The 13,476-nt window shown below is 40.7% G+C and overlaps 1 protein-coding gene across 1 annotated transcript in view; it reads right to left on the bottom strand.

Annotated features, from left to right (window-relative positions):
• The window catches only part of SHOC2 (SHOC2 leucine rich repeat scaffold protein), a 59,479-nt gene extending 46,066 nt beyond the window's left edge, over positions 1–13,413 (bottom strand). Inside the window, exon 1 of the mRNA XM_041415661.1 lies at positions 12,780–13,413. The gene's annotated coding sequence lies outside the window, so the exon portion shown is untranslated. The remainder of the gene's footprint in view (positions 1–12,779) is intronic.
• Positions 13,414–13,476: the final 63 nt, after the last annotated feature.

Here is a 13,476-nt window from a genome sequence, read left to right as displayed (position 1 = left end):
TTCTTTCAGACAGAAAACAGATGTCATAAATGTCTAGATAATTCAGCAAGAAATTGTCTGTTTGTGAACATTTAAAATGCAGTCTTTACAGCAGCTCAGGTACAAGAGTGTCTCACCAGGCCTGCTGGTCTCCAGATATTTGTGCCTTGCAGAATCTGTTCCCGTTGAATAGATGGTCCAGAGGATTGCACTGAACTTTACAAGCTGGGAACAGGCGATTCCCTGCATTGGGATTGCCCACATCTGCTCCTCTCTGACCTGCACAGAGGTGAGGATGCTCTCAGCTCCTTGCAGAGTAACCCTGACCCAACCTCCAACTAACAGCTCAACAAAGTGATGGAGCCTTAATTTTTGCACTAATGCACAGGGCAGGAGAGGTGTATTTCAACCACTTATGTGACATTCAGATGCACAGGTAGAACCAACTCAGATTAAAAGACAGTGAGTCCTTTTCAAACCAAGTGTAATCCAAGAAGTATTAGACATATGCTCAAAGCACTCAGAAAAAATACACAGCCTCACAAATTAACTTGAAGGACTGAACAAATTTTAGCACGACAATATGCTGCAGAACAATATGTTCAAAATAGGGGTACTATATATATATATGTGAACAGTATGAGAATACGAAGAACATATCTGAGGATGTGAGAACAGAGCTCCTGAACGGAAAGAATAAGAAACTGAAACACTGTGGAAACACTGAAACTCTAAAAACAAATAAATAAAATCAATTTAACAAAGAAGTTGATTAACTAATTTTAACTAATACTTGCTACCTGCTTGGTTCATTTCTCACTCAACCATTCTCAAAATAGCGAGGAAGGAAGAAAAAAATCACAGGAATGACACTCCCAAGGAAAACAAAGGATGAGAAACAGAGAGCAAACACCAGTATGGGTCGAAGAGATGAAAACCACCAGCACGCACCTGAAGTGAGACAGGAGTACTGGGTACAGCGTGCAAGGAACTCTGACAATGTACAGGAATAACCAAAGAGCAGTAGCAGACAGACAGACAGACAGGACATCAGAACTGGCTCAGAAGGATGTGTGGAGCAGGACCTGAACTGCTGCGAGCTCTGCCATGGGCAGTGCCACCCTCCCAGCCAGGCACATGCCAGAGCTACTCGTCCATCCCACCACAAGCCTTGCTCCACCCCTCCCTTATACATGCAGTATTTTATTCCTATCTGGGCCAAAGGATCAGCACATGTGTGAGAAAACCTCCTCCCCACCAGCCCCCAGCTCCTGTGATTCTTGAGCATAAGGTTGTGCAAACAGGGGCAGCTTCTCTCCCCCACAACTCCTCCTTCCTCCCCACTTCTTACATTCTCTGACAATAATTCTTCAAACAGGAGGTGGAGAAGTTGCAATCTGAAGAGCTGAATATCAGTGTATACTGCACAAATTCCTACCCAACCAAAAGCTTCTGTGATTCTTACAGAGTAGCATAACTAGTCTGACAACTGTCAGTACTAGCTTAGTATTGAAGCACACTTAAATGCTACAAACAGGAATTAACAATTTTTTAAAAACAAATACACATATTAAATCACTTTATTTTAGATCAGCATCCTATGGGGATCAAATTCAGACATGATGCAAAGAAGGAAATCTTCATTTTAAATGATAAGGCTAAATTTGATCCGTATTTGTGAGGACTACCAGTTGGAAATATGACTGAGAGAAAAAGGTTTAACCACAGCCTCTGCTTTTGACACACTGTGTCCAGTCCTCTAACTCCTAAATTCCTCATATCAGATCTGTGCAGATGATAGTGTTTCACTGCTCATTTTTCTCACAACCAACTTTTAGCTTATTTTGCAGAGCAAATACCACTACCAGTAAATCCAGACCAGATGATCCCTGCCAACACTCAGACTCATCACTGTGGGCTGCATTACAGCATGATCTTACACAGCACCATCTTGTTCCTACTTCTAGCATTTATCAATAAATTATTATTTTGATTCAGGAGCTCTTCATCTCTCTCCAGAAGAATGTGGTATCTTCAATGGATGTTTCTATGGGTCCACTTCTTCTCATTTTTATAAACACACCATAACTGTAGGAATCTGTGAGAAAATTGTCTATGCCCTTCATCCTTTAGCCATGCTACCATTATGTCTAGATGGGACTACAAAATGCTATCTAAGAAAAAATTCAGTGACAAAGTATTTATTGCCCAAACAGCCCTTCCACCTGTCCTTTAGAAATAGGAAGCAAATCATTGCCCTGCAAGGCCGTTCTGGCCTGTGGACTGCTTCCAAGCCATGCTGCCCTGCATGCTCCAACATATTAGTCATGCCTGAATATACAATAAATGAAGTTTCTAATAGAGATACAAAAGGCTGAATGTTAAATAAAAAAGGGAGATAACAAAGTAAATCCAAATTAGGCTGAAAAAATACCATCTGCTCCAGTTAAAATGTCCTCATCTGTATTATCATCAGGAACTCTCCATTTGTTATTTATTATTTCCAGATACTGTTTCAAATATTAGGATGTTTGCATAAGAGCCACATTACTTAATTCAAGTACCACTAGTTGCCACCAGAAGTACAAAAACAAAGTTGGGAGTGATCCACAAGTGACTTTGGTAAACTTCACAAAGTGCAAAGTAATTCTTCCCCCTACCTTTATATGTATGTATGTATATATATATATATATATATATATATATATATAATAGCATAATAATAACCATTGTCAGCATATGAGAGCACCTCATACTGAAAAGTGACCCTTAAGGCAAGTGACCCTTTAAGGCAAATGAAAAGTTTGACCTCTGCACTGGCTAATTACTCTGCTCTGTGATCACCTGTTTAAGCTTTCATTTGTCACTGCTATTCAAGTTAGGATATTTTATTTACATTTGGCTGCAAGTACTAGGCAGTGGTAAAAGCTGCACATTAATAATTATACCAATAATCAACACCAAGAAGTAGCCTTGGATGGAAAGTGCCCATGATAAGAGGAGGTGAGAAAAAGGGCCATACAACCAGCCTCCCACACCTGACTGACAGCAGAACTTGTGCTAGTGCTCACTAGCTGGTAATTAAAGAGTTCTGGCAGCAAGGAAAATGAGAATCCAAATGAATCCTAAATGCTGCGATTCTGGACTAGTCATCCCTGTAATGCATCAAAAACTTTATTTTGGAGTAGTTACCTGAAAAGTGGTCAAAAACTGGTGAAAATATTACTTTCAGCATAATTAATTGTATTCTATTAATCAGGTTCTGCCCATTTACTTTTGGTAACTGAAGAGCAGCACATTTGTAGGGGATGAATATATACACACACTTGAAGTATGTTCCTGAGTTCCTAGCCTCATTTAGTTATAAATCAGGCTATAACACCGAATTTACATAAAAATCCTAAGATATATCCAGAGCTGTTACTGATCTCACCCTCCACTACTTGAGAAAGTTGCTTACACAGGAAAGAAAACTTTCTCTTGGAAGGGATTTAAGGAGTCTCAGCAGTAATTTTACACTCTGTACCTAGAAAACTTGAAATTCACTCCATGAACTTTTACAGCCACATACAACCAAACCAAGCAGAACTGTTTGCTCACATGACATACAAGTCACTGCTCTATCACTGGAAAAGTGCATGAGAAAGTTCAAATCATTATTAATTTCTATTTAGAAACGGTGATTTGAAAGTGGCACTCACATACAAACTCTCCACACTCTCTCTCCCTACTTCTATTCGAAAACTTTAGACCTCTAGTCTTGCAAACAGAGTAATTCAATGATGGAAGCACACCAGTGACTTGGAAAAAGTTCAGGCATGCACACATACCTGAATGTGTGCATTAAGATGAATGGAGGCAGGATACCTCACGTTACCTCAGGATAAGGGAATACAGACAAGAAGTAGCAAAGAGTAGCTCTCATGCTCTCTACACCCTTCTGCCTTGCATTAACTTGTTTCTGTGTCACAAAATAAGACATTTACAGCCAAGATTAAACAAAAAATATTCTGGACCATTTTTTTTTTTGTCAGAAGGTACTTCAACTATTAATTATGTAGTTCAAAGATGAAGAGGGAGCAAAAACCACGTTGTAAAAGTACAAAGCAATGCGAGAATCAGTAGAAGCAGCTCTCAAGGATACTTTTAGATTACCATGGTATACAACTGATCAGCTTATATTAAATACTTCTGAAAGACAGACAGCAAGCTGGCCGAAAGAACCAACAGCATGCAAACTGTGAAAGTCTCCCTGCTAACATAAAGCAGGTTTAAGTGGAAAAAACAAAACAAACCAGTTTCAGTAGACACTGAAAATCACAGGACTGAAAGCTGTGACAAACACAGATTTCTCATTCCAAGACTTTACAGGTTGAGAACAACACAAAGATTTGCCTACAGAGACTGAGGGTGTATGCCCATAGTTTATATACACCACGAGCTTTGAAGTTGAGAGCACCTTTCTTTTACTATTATTAATACAGAGGCCCATTAAGAAATAAGAGGTCACATACAGATTACAACCATTTCAGGATCCTTTCAGGCTGCATGACTACTTGTTACCACACTGTACATTCAAAGATGCAACACACTACTCTCTGTGGTCCCTCCAGTCAACAAAGATCTCGCTGCAGCCATGGGTTTGTGCCCATTTGCCTTTCTCCATCTTCCACTTGGCTGGGAGGAGTGAGGAGCTTGGGGCTGGGATCCACCTCTGTTCCTCAGCCATGGTGAGCTTGGTGTCTCCAAGCCACATCCTAGGACTGGGTTTCAGCTCCCACTGGCTCACAGGAGGGAAGGCAGAGCTATCCCACTGTCATTGGTGCTGGTCACAACCTCCCCTGTAATTTGTGCCTTAATTTCTCTAATGCAAAAGGGATAATATACATCACATATAAAGGCAAGAAAGTTTATTCAAGACTATAAAAGGCTACAAGTTCTTTTTGATACTGCAACAGCAAATTCAGAAATAACTATGATTTTTCCAGGGCTTCTGAAGCAGAACACCTCACCAAAGGCAAATGCACATCTTGAGAGGTGAGCAGCTGCTCCAGAAGAGAAAAACTACTTCCTTGTTCTCCTCTCCCTCTCTTTTATTTTTACACAACCTGATTTTGAGAAAAACATTTGGGTTTTCATTACCACAGGAGGGCAGGAGCATGTAACGCTCCTGTCGATTTCATCTTCGAGACAGCAGAACAAACAGTGGGAGCTGGAACGCAGAAAGAGCCAAGCCAGAGACCCGGAGCGTGATGAAAATTCAGCCCTACCAGCGGAGTTAACTGCTTGTTAATGAAGGCGTATGCATCCCATCTGCTGACTACAGAAGAGCTGGAATGCTTTCAAAAACAGCCCAAGACAGACATGCCATCAAATATGTGATGTGAACGTTGTGATCCATACCCAGAAGTTTACCCCACGGATTTTGGCAGGGCTGAGTACAGACCCAGACACACACACGGGCACTGAGGCGACGGGACACGAACCGCGTCCTTGTCACACGTTCGCTGTCACCGCCCGGTGAGAACAGGAATCCTTCCAGAGGAATGTGTTTATTCATTAATTCTGATTTCAGGAGAAAGTTCTGGCTTGCACCCAGCAGCTAATTGGTTCAATAAACAGCATCTCAGTTTAGAAGAAGAAAACATGATACTACAGTGAGAACATGTAACTGAAACCTCGATATCTGGGTATGACTTCGGGCTTTTCCAAAGAGCTGCCCTGCAAAGAGATAAGTTTTAAAACACAGGATATAGCCTAAATGCAAGAAAAAATTACAAAGATTTATCTGAAGACTTCTTATGGGGAAGAGAAAAGAGAAATTACTACTGTAAAAATGTCCCTAATGATGACCTAAAACATAGAAAGTAAATTTATGGATGAAATCACAGGGGAAAAAAATCCATCTTGTTGCATTTAAATTCTGAATTAAATCTCATAGGTATAATATTTAAACTTTTGTTCCCTCCTAGCTAGGCCTGCCACACACAATATGCTATAAAGAAAGCTGCCAAACAATTTTTTGAGTATTCCAAAAAGCAAGTATATAGCCCACCATGAAAAACAAATATGACTACCTGAAATAGGCCTGCCACACAATATGCTATAAAGAAAGCTGCCAAACAATTTTTGAGTATTTCAAAAAGCAAGTATGTAGCCCACCGTGAAAAACAAATATGATTACCTGAAATCTGTGATCATCTGCACACCATCAGAGTTCAAAAGACATGAACAGACTTACCAAAATAAAATCTGCTGCACTACAACAAGCTCCCAGGTATTTTCATTTGTGCTGTTTACTAACACGAATTTCCTTTTTCATGAAATGTACAATTTTAAATTCAATAAAGCTCATGCACCTGCCAGTATTATAAAGTTCTCTTTAACAAGCAATATTTTTGGTTTTGTAAGTACTGAACAATAGCCATCAGATTTGAAGAACTATTCGAAAAGCAACTGTCACAATTTAACATATTAACAAGAACATTTGAGCTGAGGTTTCATTTAACCCATACATCCCTTCAATAAGAAATTTGTGCAAATCACTACAAATTATGCATATTATACATTCTTGGCTTTAAACCCTTTGATTGTACAGTCATTTCTCTACATGAACCATTTTTAAAAGTCATATACTCTTAAGTGCTACATCAGAAGAAACAGCAAAATGGGTTTTCATGGTAAACCCTTCATATTCTGCTATGATCAGCACTTTGGAGGACTACAGAGATGAATTCTCTGTTAGCCACTCACTTCCTTGTTTAGGAGGATACTTTTTTGCACTATTTCTTTTTATAAAGATCTATTTTTGACTGCAGTGGACCGTTGTTTACATATTAAGCCACCTGATGCCTCCAGGAGACATACAGTTTGCTAGTGAAGTAATTTTCTCTCCGCTACACACAGCGACTCCTGTAACTACACGCTTCTAAACAGGAGCTGGTATTTGCAGCAATCTGCAAAAGACTCCTGGCTGTGCAGTTATCCCTTGGAATTAAAAGAAATGCATAGTTCTGCTTTTCTGCAGCAGAGGGGGAAGGGGAATATAACAAAGCACAAAACTCCAACACCACAATTTCAGAAACACAACTTCTCATCTAATGAAAGGAATAACGATTGCTCAATTTTTTTCTTTGCCTTGGACAGCTGCAGGTTGATTGGGGGGGAGTTGAGTTGGGAGAAAAGCATTGAGAGAGATTACAAGGTGTTTTTTTTAATGAGGATGGAATGATGCCAGGTTCGGTGTAACACAAACAAAAAAGGAAGACTGAAGCTATGAGTCTGAACCTTTCCATAGCACAATGCACTTGACTCAGCACCTGCAGTTGCACTGTACACAGAGTTTTAGCTAATTACCTATAGATTTACTACAACCTTCACTACTGTGCAATATAAGCTTTAAGTTGTGACACACTGAGTAGCTTTCTTTTGTTTATAAAAGAAAAGTCTATGCAACAGTTAAGAAATAGTAAAAAAAGAGCTTTGGTTTTTTTTTTGCTCTAAGCAAAAAAAAAACATTTTGACACAACATGAGTATTTCCTCCCAGGACAACTCTCAATAACTACGGTTAATGCTGTATATTACAAAACAGTTTATAACTTTCAGCATCAAAAAAATTTACAACAGTCAGAAATCTTGTTATATAGGAGACTGGACAGTTCACATGCTACAGTTACAGGACAGAAGCCTTGTAACAAAGAGAACACAAAATCCCCTATTTGCCAAGATTTAAATGGCTGAGGCACAGGCAAGAGAAAGGAAAAGCAAAAGAGAGAAATCTGACTCCCCACAATCATTGCTGTACCTCAGCTACAAATAAATATCGGGCCCTGGTTGTTTTGGCTGCCAGTCAGGTATTTCTTCATAAAAGTAATAAATAAACTTACTTTTCTTCCCAGTCAAGACAACATGCCAGACCAATGGATTGTTCTGACCATTCAAACTCTCATGAAACTCTTCCATTTCTGATTTAATGCTAATTCCTATTAGGATGGAGAGACTGAAAATACCGATCTACATACAACTGCAAATCCTGAAGTGGTTTTGCCATATTTCTTGATGTACCAAACCAACATTATCTGTAATATCTAATAGATAATTAAAATCCAAACTATCGGTACACAAAGTATAGATACACTACAGCTTAGTGCTCACAGGTATTGGGGTTTCAAGATTATTTTTATGCTTTCACATAACATTATTTAACTTTTAATTTTCATGCCCATCACTATAGTTATTCTAAACTTCTAATAGACACAATTTTTTGACAGGATAAGTGTTAAAAGTACTGTATTATAGTAACACATATGTTGTTTGCAGCATTACACAGAATACTTCATATATAAGTGAATCATCAGTCATCATATAGAAGCCCTAAGTAAATTTAGGATTCCTACAATACTGTCACTTACTGTTTCAGAAAAATGTTTCTGTAATTTTAATTCTTACAACAAGCTCATTCTGCATATCCTTAACCTGAATTACTCGTACTTCTTTAATATGTGCAAACAAGTGGAAGAGTGACAAGTTACTAACATCAGATACATTAAAAATACCCTAACATTTGATTTAAGCATACCTTTCTTGCTGCAGTCTTCATACACTAAAACACATAAAACAGAGTGAACCCTAGGATTAAAACAGATTAGCCAAAAATAGTAATAATAGTTTCATGTACTACCATTCCCAAAATTTGACACATTGCATTAATAACAAGTCTATAGCCAGAAGAAAAACTGCATTCTCTGATGAAACTAAAAAGTCTCTGTGCATCTATTAATCACTAAGAGTCAAGTACGTGATACTAATCACTGCTCCGTTTAACAACTACGTAAAACAAACTTTTGACAGACAGGTGATGGCAATCTGCCACCAGCTCCCAAAAAAGCGTGTCTGCTTTCAGTCACATCCCTGTATCGACACTTTCAATAAGTCAACAAATGTTTCAGCACCAAAACAACAGTGACACAATGTTTCACATTCCTCTTGTAGAAAATATTCTCACAGACCTCCATAGGATCTCTGGAATTAATGCAAAACAAAACCTCAAGCAAACATGTTTTGCAACCCCAAATATAGTGAGTTTAGAAATAGTTGGTGAAAAACTGCTAAAGCTTGAAAATTTTTTGCCTCCAAGTGCATGTATCAACCTGTGGGCTGAAAGGAGTGGGAGACTAGAACATAGCTAAGTTAAAATTGCACCTCATCACAAACAAGCCTCACTATTTAATAGGGATGCACTTCAGAAACCCTCTCCAAAGCGATACCAACCACGAACAAGATCTGTGCTACAGAAAGAACCTATTTTAAAGCCGAGCAGTCAAAGCAGCGAGTGAATTGAGATGTGCTGCAACATTTATGCAGCCATTATAATGCAAATGCGGAAGGTATTAGAAAGGCTATTTGCATTGGTGCACAGCCCCTTCAGTCAGCGCACAATGCCGACAGCAAGAACAATTAGGATGCATGCATAACAAAAAGCCTCCGACCACAGGGTAGGCAGGTCCACTGAACCGGATACAATATCTACGGGATCAACAGGGCTCCATGGAAATACTGCCCGCTGGATCGCACCGCACCTCTTGTGCACACTTAGAATATGAAGCGTCCTTGGGCACAAAAGCACGAAAAGATGATTATTAGCACAGCAAAGGTGAGAGCAAGCTACGACCAACTTAATGCGAGCGGCAGCCTCATGTCTCACAAGACAGCAGCTGGGCTGGAGCACAGCTCGGTCCCAGGGCTGCTCCTCCCGGCAAACCCCCCCACCACCAACACACAGCAGCAAACTTTCAACTTGGCTCAAAAACAGTAAATAAAAATCGGGGACCTACTTTCCTGTGGCAAAAAAAAAAAAAAAAAAAATGCTCTCCAGCACTGGTTGAGGCAGAAAGGGAGTCAGGCGAGCAAACCAGGATCTAATGCACATCCACTCTGAGAACAGACTACGCTTCTGTAGAGAAAGCAAAAAGCAAACTAATAGACTCAAGTATTTACCTTTTTTTAACAACATGTACACCTTAATGGTAAAACAATACTAAAACAACCAAACACACAGGCAAGTTAGATTGTTTTAAAAAGTTCTTTGACCATGCATCCTAGTATTTATCTACACCAATTCACAGCCTCTTAATACATCCTCACAGCAGTCAGCATGTCTGCAATTATGTGATGGGCTCTGGTCTCTCATTTCTCTTGTAGAGCAATAAGATAAAGTACCTCTTAAACTGAGACAATCTTAAAACAGTCTAAAATCACCACACAGCACAAACTCACTTTTTTTTTAAGGAAATTATAAACTGTCCATAATTTCTATACAAAAGATATATTACCTGGAGGTTAACGATGGAAAAAATCTCAGTAATTAAAATTCCCTTTTCATCCAGAGACCTGGATATCCTGAAAATGCCTTTATTGAACCAAATTTGATGTTGGAGAACTCCCAGACTTATAATAGTACGTGATGTGTATTTCGCAACAGAGTCAAGGCAAAGCAATGCAGCAAAAACAAGGGAATTAAGGTCAATGGCTAATACAGCAAACATTACCTTGCTTATTATAACAACCTGTTACATTTCAGCCCTGTCCATTTTGTAAGACAGCAAGACCACTGTATCAAACAGACTAGACTATGTCAGCCAGTACAGTTTCCACGAAAATGAGAGTTCTTTTTATCTGTACCATCAGTTGTAACTGGCTTTTTAATCTTTGGTTCTGTATCCTCCCCAGCCCTCTAACACACACACACACACAAACCCACCAAAAAGCAAGAGGCAGAAATATCTTCTCCGAGGTGCAGTTGCATGCAGTAAAAATAAATACAAGGTATTATGACAACAGAGCAAAAAGCAAGCCTCACTTCAATTAAAAGAGCATCCACTGAAAAATGAAATCACAAGCAATGAGCCTCGAAGCGTTCTGGGTGGGAAATGCCACTGGCCACACTGAATGGGAGGGTATGGTGGGCTGGACATGAGGACATGGCACCAGCTTTTCCTGCACCCAGGAACAGCACAGATACCCCAAACCCATCTGCTGGCAATAGCAGGGGCAAGCTGGGCACCAGGGACAGCCTTCCCAGGGGCTGTGGTGGGACACGGGAAGGGACAACGCTGCCTTCCCCTCCTGCACACAGAAGCTTTCATCTTTCCTCAAAGACGAAGGAGAATCTGCTCCTAGAGAGACATGGCTTCTTCCTAGCACCCACCCAAATTCTCCACTGTGGTATTTTGGAACCACTGAGGTCTCTTAAGGCAGTTTTATTTCCTTGCTACCATACTAAACCTTCCCAAAACAGAGCCTGGTTATTTACTGCGCTTCCTCAGCCTTGTCAAGAAGGGATCATGGAATGTGATCCTTATTTCAAACATGCAGAAGATGCTTTGACAGCCCTAATTCAATTACCATGCATGAGCACCGTGCCCACACACAAGCATCTACATCCACCTATTTCACAGGTGCTGGACACAGCTGCTGACTCGCACAGTGACAAGCCAGGACTGCCACACACACGCTGCTCCAGCAGAAACATGCTTTTCTAGAAAGCCACAGCCAAGTCACAATCAATCCAAGGGTTTCCTAAAAGGCACGCGCACAGCGGTGATCTTCCGAGCAATTAATTTCTGTGCATAGGCTAACGGCGCAGGGAGACAGCTAGAGAAAATATTCCTCGTCTGAAGGAATCCCTTCAATCACACAAAATTCCTGGAGGAGAATACACCCGTCAGTGCACTTAAGTGTCAACATAACAAAGGAACGCCCCTCCCAGCACCTCCTGCCTTACAGATATGCCACGCTGGAAAGGAAAAAACTACACCAGGAACAGCAGCTACTCACAACCAGAGCTGCTCATGGACCCTCCCTTGCCATCACCACAAACAAAAAACGCTAGGGATTGTTTCTAGAAAGAGCAGATAGAGGGACGTGGAAGAAGACAGCATCCTCTTTGAGGATCCCTCCGTATTCCTCAAAGGAAGGCTGTGGACACAAGGAGAGCTTTGTCTGGAATCATCTTTGTGTATTACAAGGTTGCATATAAAATTAGTTTTGCCTAATATACATGCTTTGCCTTGCCACATCTACAGAAATGCTGATGGCCAGCAAACAGCCTAAAATTAAAGGAATACAGCTTCAAATTAGTAAAATTATCTCCCATTTTACTCATCTAGAGCAAAGAATAATTGCATAGAAAACAAAACAGTGAAATCAAAAACTTTCAAGGGGAATTAAGATGATAAGGGTGTTACTAAAATTAAAATGTATGCACAGAAGTGTAATAATAAATTCATAAGATAATGTAAATCTTCCCCAAAACCAGAGTAGGTTTATATCAAGATCACCATACAACATATGCCTGAAATATGGCTGTAAATCAGTGTGATTTAATTTGACCACCACCTACTTTAAGCCCTTGATTTTATAAACAGAAGTCTATCATAATGATTAGTGATTTAAAAAAAAGAAAAACAACACACACCGTTTAGGAGGTAAAAAGAACAATATATAAGTCAAGCATGCAAACAAGAAACAGTAGAAAATTAAGACCCTAAAGGTAATTACCAAAACCATCTTAACTTCTATTCCGATAGCCAAAACAATCTCCACCAAGTACTGCAGCAATGACAATACACACAATTACAACTCCTCGATCATTAGTATTCTGCCTCAAAGTCTGCACATGTGCAGAACGCAATGCTTGCACAGTCCCATCTCAAAAACACAACTTAAAGATTACCCGTACTATTTCAGCACTTCACAACTGTTTTCTCACACACCGTGACGTTTTATTCCACGTCCATACCTGCTCCTAAGTAGGATGGACAAGTGAAGCAGCAACAGTTTCACCAAACTTCAGTTCTGCTGAATTGCTGTGTAGCTCACGCCCAGTCGCAATTTTAGTCAAGGCGGCCGTTCACCTTACTAAGGTTACCACCGCTTTTGAAGCATTTCCTAGGGAAAGACACGAACAACTCGGTGAAGACGCCTTCTACAGCCACAAATACACGCGGGAAGCTGTCACACCGCTTTTCTCTGTCACACCTCTGTTTTAAATACCGGGAAAATCACCTGGCTAGACAGGAAGGCGACGGCTTTTGAAACCAGGTTCTGTCTCTGTGGCTCCATCAGAGCTGCCACAATAAATACATCGGGCGAAACAGGAAAAGAGCCTCACGCCTGTGCGAGAGGGTGGGGGACCGCACCGACACGGGCAGAGGCAGCGGTAATCATTACCCGCACGCCGGTAATCATTACCCTGAGCGCCACCGCCACTACACACACGCCAGTTCGCTTCAGTTTCTCCGTGCCAGCTCCCGGCACCGAGAGCTCCCGGGGAGGAGGAGAGGTGAGGCTGTAAGACGGAGCTTCCTCCTTTCTTTTTGTTGTTATTGTTGTTGTTGTGCTGGCGGTCGCTGCCATCGCCCGGCAGCCCCTCGGCCGAGCCCCGCGGGGGCGATGACCGCCCCCGGCCCGGCCCAAGCCGCCCCACCTGCGCCGGG

The sequence above is a fragment of the Onychostruthus taczanowskii genome, unplaced genomic scaffold, assembly GCF_017590055.1.
Source record: "Onychostruthus taczanowskii isolate IOZ18803 unplaced genomic scaffold, ASM1759005v1 scaffold5, whole genome shotgun sequence".
Taxonomy (NCBI): domain Eukaryota; kingdom Metazoa; phylum Chordata; class Aves; order Passeriformes; family Passeridae; genus Onychostruthus; species Onychostruthus taczanowskii.
Note: the sequence above shows the minus strand (reverse complement) of the source record. Positions and strands in the feature narration are given on the sequence as shown.